Source organism: Macaca fascicularis, chromosome 15, assembly GCF_037993035.2.
Source record: "Macaca fascicularis isolate 582-1 chromosome 15, T2T-MFA8v1.1".
NCBI lineage: Eukaryota > Metazoa > Chordata > Mammalia > Primates > Cercopithecidae > Macaca > Macaca fascicularis.
The window spans coordinates 73175273-73184210 of record NC_088389.1 but is presented as its reverse complement, the minus strand read 5'-3'; the positions used below and the strand labels follow the sequence as shown (position 1 = coordinate 73184210).

At 35.0% G+C, this 8938-nt stretch overlaps 1 long non-coding RNA gene across 1 annotated transcript in view; it reads left to right on the top strand.

Moving 5' to 3' along the window:
* The first annotated feature begins 7996 nt into the window (after nucleotides 1-7996).
* The window catches only part of LOC135967561 (uncharacterized), a 37364-nt gene continuing 36422 nt past the window's right edge, over nucleotides 7997-8938 (top strand). Inside the window, exons 1-2 of the long non-coding RNA XR_010581734.1 lie at nucleotides 7997-8109; nucleotides 8364-8565. This is a non-coding gene — a long non-coding RNA (uncharacterized lncRNA). The remainder of the gene's footprint in view (nucleotides 8110-8363; nucleotides 8566-8938) is intronic.

Genomic DNA, 8938 nt, shown 5'->3' with positions numbered 1-8938 from the left:
AAATTTGTGCAATAAGAATCTGGCATCTGCAGAGTTATTTAGACAGTATATGAAAACACAGCATAGGCTGTATTTGGTAAAGGATCCCATGTTCAGGGAAATATGATAATATTTACATGAGTCTTTCATTTGCAAAACATTTTATATTCCTAAAAATGCTCAACATTATTCTTTGTTTAATAATTATTGCCAGGATTTGAGGTAGGATCACTTATATAAGAGAAGTATAGAATTTTATAAACTTCAAACAAAGTTACAAGAACTTAGATTTATTTGTTGTAGACATATATGTTCATTTAAAATATATATATATATATAGAACACCTATGTTTCTGGCACACATGCATGCTTTAGTTGTGGCGATGAACAAAACAGTGAGAACATCCCTTTTCTAGTGGAGCTTGTATAGTAACGGTGCTGACAGCTGTAGTGAGACCTCGGTTCTTGTCTTCTAAGTTTAAAAGAACTTAAATAAGAGACATGTGGCAAAGGAGATGCAGCATAACTTATCGTGAAAGAAAAAGAATACTTTGAAAGTTAAGTGCAGAGTAGACAGTACACCCCGAGAGAGAGAGTTCAGGGTGGGCTACTCGTAAGGATGAGACAGCAAAGACTGGCACTGGGGAGACTGCTGTTGTGGAAGTCTTACATGATTAATCATAAGGAGGTGGGAAGAGGTGTTACTAGTAAGCATGTTCTGGATAGTCATCTGGGTGCACATGCGCAGTAGCTGTGCATGCTTGTTTATACATTGCATGTCTCATTAGCATCTTAAAATCTCCACCCAGGGGTGTGTTTTTTAACATCATGATGAGAAAAGGGTCAGTCTGAGGACAGGTAAAATCAAAGCGTGCATGCTCTCTACAGGGGAAATTCCCTATGGAAGACAGCTTTGCTTGAATGCACCTAACTCCAATGAGAATGCTGAGGCTTAATTGTGTTGATTGTAACGTCCCACGGCTGCCATGTCCCAACGACATGGTCACTTCCTTGATTGCCTATCCTGCCTCAACAGTGGTAAAGGCACAATGAAAAAAATCAGTCAAATATATAGCATATTGAATTGTTATAAAACTTATGGAGAAAACTAAAGCAGGAGAGGTGGAAAATGTTCCTGAAAAGTTGGCATTTGAGTAAAACCCAAACTTGATAGTGAGGGAAGAGTATTCCCAAGAGAGTCAACAGCAAGTGCAAAAGCCATAAAGTGCTACAGGTTTTGTACTTTTGAAGAATTAAAAGAAGAGAAGTTTGACCTAAGTAGGATGTGAGTAAGGAAAAGGAGAAGTTAAGTAAGATAGATTATAGGGAAACAAAGTGTAAAAAACTTCTCAGGGGCCATTAAAAGGACTTTGGTTTTACTATAAGTGACATGAAAAACTAATGAGGATTTTGAGTAGGGCAGTAAAAGCTCAAAAGGAATTCGAATTCCTTTTATCTGAGTTCACTACAGTTCTAATAAAAACTAGGCAGGCTAGTAAATATTCAGTGACTAAATAAAAGTTAGTATCCAGTTTAGCTGTTCTTAAAATGTCTGAGGCTGAGCTTCTATTATTATCATTAAATTTGTATACTGTAAAAGATAAATGGCATTCATGGCATCAAAATTTTTAATCCAGCCCATATCCTATCTCTTTGCCATGTAAACTTATATGGCTTCCCAAAGTAACACTGCATGTGACCACATGGTTTCCTTTTGGCCACATGGTCAAAAAAGTTCACTTATTTTAAAAATCTATTAATACAATACATAAAATTAAAAGGTCAAATGAGAAAAAACAAAGCTGTCATCTCAAAAGCTCCCCAAATGAACTTAATAAAATACTAACAATGTTTTGTTTAACAAAATCCTTCAGAAAATAGATGAATATAAACATGGATTTTCCCAACATAATAAAAGATATTAAATTTAAGCCAAGAATTTATATTATAAACTTACTGTTACTTTCTTATTAAAATTACAATGAGTATCCACGGCAGTCAGAATTCTACAATGGCCTTCAAGTTTCATGACCCCGCTACACCCAGTACACATACACACACACACACAAAATCTCTTGTATAATTCCCTCCCATTGAGTACAGATCTAATTTATGAAAATGACGAAATATCACTCTCATTACTAGTTTACTATCAGTTGATCTTGGGTTAATAAAAAGGGGTAAAGTATTAACCTGGCGAGTCTGAGCAATAGGATTTATGACCTATTGAAACCATGAGATAATAATTGCCTGTTGTTTTAAGTTGCTATTCTGTGGTAATTTGTTATGCAGAAACAGAAAACTGAAACAGACTGCAAAATATCACCATTGTGATATTACACAAAAGAAAGCATATTTAAGAAAAATTCTGTGGTAATCAAGTGAAGATTAATTGAACTAATATAAGTTAATCTATATATACATATATACACAGGTATAAAATAATAAGCTCAAAAATTGACTCATTTTTTAGTAGTAATAAAATAATTCTAAAAACCTAAAACAAGCTAATAAAAAATACAATGGGTCCATATGTTTAAATGCATGTGGCATTTCCTCTTTCAGTACCACATACTCTTCCTACAACCTCTCAAGCTTCATTTCATCAGAGATGCCTTCCCTAAATTTTATTAGATTGAGGTCAATCTCTGTATGCTCTTGGTGCTTCACATACCTCTCTTGTTTTATTAATTATGGTATTAAAATTATATCTTTGCTTGTTCTTTTATTATTATTTTCTCCAACAGATGACATGAAAATCTCTCTTTTGGCTCAGTGTTTTTCTTCAGGACTTCTGTAGAGGTTAGTCCTCAAAAATTGTTAATGAATATTTATAAATGATGAGATAAAATAGTATATAGATGTTAATTATTCCTAAGTTAGTTTATAGGTTTGGTAAAGTATCAGTTAATGAATAGCACAGGTAGCCTGTAACAGAGACCCTTCATTATGTAGTGAAAATAGTCAACAAAAGATGAAGTAAAAGAGATGTTTAAATGTGTGTACCTGTGCATGTTTCTGCATTTATTGTATTGCCAAGTTTATTTCTGAATTATTGCACGTTATTTTTTTGTTGGCGAAATAAAGGCAGTGTGGTAAAGAAAAAATTGTGATCAAATTTAATTAACCTCTATTTAAAGATAAGAAAATATATAAGTATTTAGTCATTTCAATCTACTATAGAGTCTCAAAGGTAGGGTAATACCTTTGGTTACCTTTAAATCAATATCAATGATTTTATTCTACTGGAGTTAATAGGTATTTATGCAATCAAATAAACCAAGGATCCGAACTCTCAAAATGATTATCACCCTTTTATAATTACAGGTAATTACTTATTAGTGTTAATTCTCACTAGAGTTAATAATTTATTCAACAAATAGAGCAGACCAATAAGGCAGGACTTATGATGACATATAAAATCAACCCTAGGACACTTAAGGAAAACGACCTTTTAAGGACTGAGAAATTGGTAGTGCCACCTGCAATATCTATGAAGGGGACTATAGTGTAGAGTCAATGAATGAAAACGCAAGAAATGATGATAAAGAGGATATTTTCTCATAAGAATAGAGAAAAAGAACAATAAAGGTAAGGCAAATGGACGAGAAAACAAAGGAAGTAAAAGTGAAATTAGCATTTGAGAAAAATGTGGGAGATGAAAATATTAATCATGGGGAAAAAAAGAAAGGGAAACATTTACATAAGAGGAAAGGAAAAATGTCCATTATAGGAGAAACAGAAATTTATCACAGAAGGGAGAAAAATATCTGAGTAAAAAAGATGAGAGGATAAAGATAAATATAAATGCAATAAAAAAGTGATAGGCAAGAGGTAATGTCACTGAATGGTACAGAAAGTAGAAAAGATGGTTAGAAAAGAGTGAAAATATTGGAATGCAAGAGAAACACACAGAGGAGACAGACTAAAAGAGGAAGAATGAAAGTGAGAAGGCCCAGTATACAGTAAGTCATTTTAAGAGGTTTTGGGGGAAACCAGCCCCCGATAATTCAACATTATTTCATGTAGGTTCTTTTCTATTTCCCTAAGTGTTCGCTGGTCTGAGAAATAAAGGGAAAGAGTACAAAAGAGAGAAATTTTAAAGCTGGGTGTCCGGGGGAGACATCACATGTCGGCAGTTTCCGTGATGCCCACAAGCTGCAAAACCAGCAAGTTTTTATTAGTGATTTTCAAAAGGGAGGGGTGTACAAATAGGGTGTGGGTCACAGAGATCACATGTTTCACAAGGCAATAAAATATCACAAGGCAAGTGGAGGCAGGGCAAGATCACAGGACTGGGGCGAAATTAAAATTGCTAATGAAGTTTCAGGCACGCATTGTCATTGATAACATATTATCAGGAGACAGGGTTTGAGAGCAGACAACTGGTCTAACCAAAATTTATTAGGCGGGAATTTCCTTGCCCTAATAAGCCTGGGAGCACTACAGGGGACCAGGGCTTATTTCATCCCTTATCTATAACTGTAAAAGACAGACGTTCCGAAAGAGGCCATTTTAGAGACCTCCCCTTGGGAACACATTCTCTTTCTCAGGGATGTTCCTTGCTGAGAAAAAGAATTCAGCAATATTTCTCCTATTTACTTTTGAAAGAAGAGAAATATGGCTCTGTTCCACCCAGCTCTCAGGCAGCCAGACCTAATGGTTATCTCCCTTGTTCCCTGAACATCGCTGTTATACTGATCTTTTTTCAAGGTACCCAGATTTCATATTGTTTAAACAATTTGTGCAGTTACCGCAATCATCACAGGGTCCTGAGGTGACATTCATCCTCAGCTTACGACGATGACGGGATTAAGAGATTAAAGAAAAGACAGGCATAGGAAATCACAAGAGTATTGATTGGGGAAGTGATAAATGTCCATGAAATCTTCACAATTTATGTTCAGAGATTGCAGTAAAGACAGGCGTAAGAAATTATAAAAGTATTACTTTTGGGAACTAATAAATGTCCATGAAATCTTCACAATTTATGTTCTTCTGCCATGGCTTCAGCCAGTCCCTCCGTTCAGGGTCCCTGACTTCCAGCAACAAAGAGGGAAAGAAAACGGAATGAGAAGAAAAATGAAAGCAGATGAATATAAAAGACAGCAGGGGGATATCTGAACATCAATGGGATGAATATTTCCAAGCAATGATTGTGGAAGCAAATAAATGTTCTTAAAATTCTTCTTCTACTATAAGTCAATGGTATTCATGTAACTAAATAAACTAAGAACATTACCCATAAATGTAATCACCCCCTTTTACAATTACATGTAATTATATATTAGTGTCAATTCTGATGGTATTTAGTCATTTATCGAATATATAGAACAGGCCAATAAATGAATGTTAGAAATTACAAAATCAATTGTGTGTGTGCTTGTGCACACTTTTGCATGTGTGTGTGTGTGTGGTGCTGTCTCTCCTCACCTTCCCTTTCAGCCCTGTTAGGAGGAACTCACTGTAGAGCCTACATCACAGTGTGAGGAACTGATGATTAATGAGGGAGAGTGTTTTCAAATCTAAGGTTCTACATGATTGCTAAACAGTAAAACCACAGGGAACAACAGCACACCTGTGTCAGTACAACCTAAAAATGAAAAATTGAGAAGAGTGTTGCCTTTTCCTCCTTTGTCTTTCCATAGGAGAGAAAAATCTTTCAAAAGTTGATGGATATTTTGACATCTGGTGCTAAGCCCAAGTCCCATAACTGTTCCATAAATATGCTTCAAAATTTAACACGCTCTCTAGCTGGGTGCCTGGGAACTTTCCTGCATCAAAGTATTTATGAGTGATAGATAAACTACAGTTGTAAAGATGTTTGTGGGTGTTTTCAAAGATGGTTTCATGTCCCCCTGCCAGATTTCTATAGGTAGCTTGAACACACTTGGTGCTGCACAACAACCTGTACTTCTAAATAAAAATAAAATTCTGAAACGTTGTTTCAAACATTCACTGAAGTCCATGTTATTTCCATTAATGCCTTTGTCTTTTTAATGCAGTCCTTAGATTTCCCAATCAATTTTCACCGACTTTCTAATTTGGACTTCAGTAATATGCAGCAATCTCATCAGAAAATACATTTAGCACATGGCTAAATTACTGAGTTGGAATTTCATTTTCTTTGGCATTTTAAGATAGTCTGAGTAAACTGATAGTAAATGCTTTGGGGACAATAGACCTCTTTTATCAGTGTACAGCTCTCCACTCAGTGTTAAATTATTTCTTGAAATGGGTAGTTGGAGAGAATAATATTGAGAAGACAAACATTAAATATGTTTGACTAAGCTAAGAGCCCCAGAATATATTTTAAATTAGTAGGTTCAGTATTATCACCCTTAATTTAGTTCACTCACAAATATACTGTGTTGTGGGATAGCACATTTTTCAAATAAATAGGGACAGAGCAGCAGAATTAGCTGACACTAACTGAACGGCAATTTTATGGATTTATTTTTCTGTTGAAATGAGCTCCTAGCGATAAATGTAGAATACTCTGGAAATGGACTGGTACAATTCAGAAATCTGCAGAAGCTCCTTGACTTATGATGATGGTGCGTCCTGATAAACACAACATAACTTGAAAAGATCCTAAGTTAAAAATACATGTAATGCCCCTAACCTATTGAACATCATAGCTTAGCATAGCCTACCTTAAAAGTGCTCAGAACATTTACTGTAGCCCACAGTTGGGCAAAGTAATCTAACACAGGGCCTATTTTACAATAAAGTGTTGCATATCTCTTGTAATTTATTGGACATTGAGCTGAAAATGAAAAGCAGAATGGTTCTATGGGTACTCCAAGTATGGTTTCTAATGAATGGATATTGCTTCCACACTATTGCAGTCAAAAAAATCGTGAGTCAAATTATAGTAAGTTGGGGGTCATCTGCATTTTTCTATATTTTGGTGACAACTTCTTGGTTTAAAAATAAAAACATATAGGTGCAGAATTAGAGTGAAATATCAGGGGTGGAAGGGCAGTAAGGCATGAGGGTGACATACACCCAAGGACACATCTTTGAAACCTCATTTTCTACTTCAACCTAGCCTTTCCTTTTTATTCCTCTTCTGCTCCTACATGAAAGAGGAAACAGTCCCTAATGCCAATTTCAGACCCTCCCCATGTTAGTTCTCAGTATTTCATGCTTGTTTAAAATGTGTGATCTTTTCCTATCATTTCTAAAACCTCCTAGATAACTCACCTTTTCACTGTTGTTGCAATCTCTCCATATTGTTCTGCAGAAAAATGCTGCTGACTTGTAACCCGCCCTTCCTCATTTTTTTGTCTTTCCATTGGCAAAGTCACATGGTACGGTTGTGAGTCAATACCATAATAGAACACTAACATACATATGCATATCAGGATATTAGAGAAAATATGAAGAATAAAGCAACTCTATAATTTGCAGCACCATCCAAAAAATGGTAAAATTTCCACCACTGCTCTCTTACATAAATATATTTTTAAAGATTAAAAGCATGTGGGAAGATATACTAAACCAATCTGTTTTATCTAAATCAGTATGATTTACTTTGTCTACATATTTGTAGCCAATTTTTAGTCAATAAAAGTTATTTATACATACACACACACACACATATATATACACTACACACACACACAAATGAATTCCTCAGCTAAGCATATTGCCATATAGATACAGTGTAATGGGTTTTGAAGGATAAACAGTTGTTCCCTTAGGAAACAGAAGAAATAGCCCAATTTTTAATCTATTGAATATATTTTCAGTGAAATTAGTGGGATATCTTTATGCAAGAAAGATTTAACAAGAAGGGCAATGGGTGATATTTGGTCTTCATTCAAAAAAGTTGCTTTGACCTCAAGTGAAAGTACTGAGAAGAACAGAAAACAATACTGTATGTTATATTCAGGAGCTGAAGCACATTTATTGTGACATTTGATGACAGTATAATAATGTGCCTTGGTACCATATTATTTGGTGTGCCATTCTTAGATCTTATGTTGCCATAACAACAGAATATGTGTGTGTGTTTAGTAGAAAGACAATCCTTTTTTTTTCCAGTCAATTTTTTCTTTGATCTATAGAACTCGCTTCTTTTCTCTGAAGTTTTCACAATACAGCGTGATAGAAGGAGCACAGGTAATAATTACAGAAACTTCAAGAGAAAAAGAATACATGTGTTAAATGAAAGCGTTAAGCCCCTTGCCTTACGTCCTAAGACATTTAAAGATGATTGAAGTGATTCCTGTCTGTATCTATCATAATGCCCTTTTCCCCTTATCAGAGACAAACTAAATATACAAAGGTTATGGCTTTCTTGATTAATCTATGTGACAGGGGCAAACTGCCTGTTTTCTTTTGTTCCTTTTTTTTTTTTTTTTTTTTTCCTATAGAGTGCCAGAGGCAGGGAACTCCTATGCTTCACCAGTGACTCATAAGAAAACTTAATAGAAGGTCTCTGCTGCCCACTGGCCCTGCAGTACCTGATCGATGTGGTCCCAAAGTAAAGTAGGCTAACCTTAATTGAACCAAGCACTTCAGAGGCATGGGAAGAAGTATGGGAGAAGGAGTCCTTGTACTCTGGCAATGAGGAAAGTAAGTCTGCTATTTTGCTGTTAGTTGTGTTATCTATGTTTTTGAAGACAACCTTTTGTTATCATTGTTACCTGTAGAGTTACTGTATTTTTACAGTAACTATATTATCTGTAGTAACTGTATTTTGTAGTTACTGTATTATCTTAGTAGTTACAAAATACAGGTCTCTGTGAAACCCTCAGTTTTCCAGATTGTAACATGGATTTAATAACATATAATATTTTTGGTGAGAATTATGTAATTATAATCTATGCAAATGTTTAAAAGACTATCTAGAAAAAACTTTGAGCATAATCAATGATAATTACCATAATTACATGAAGGGATGTGGAAAACACTGAAGGGGGTCTTTGGGCTACTGCTGAGCTGATGA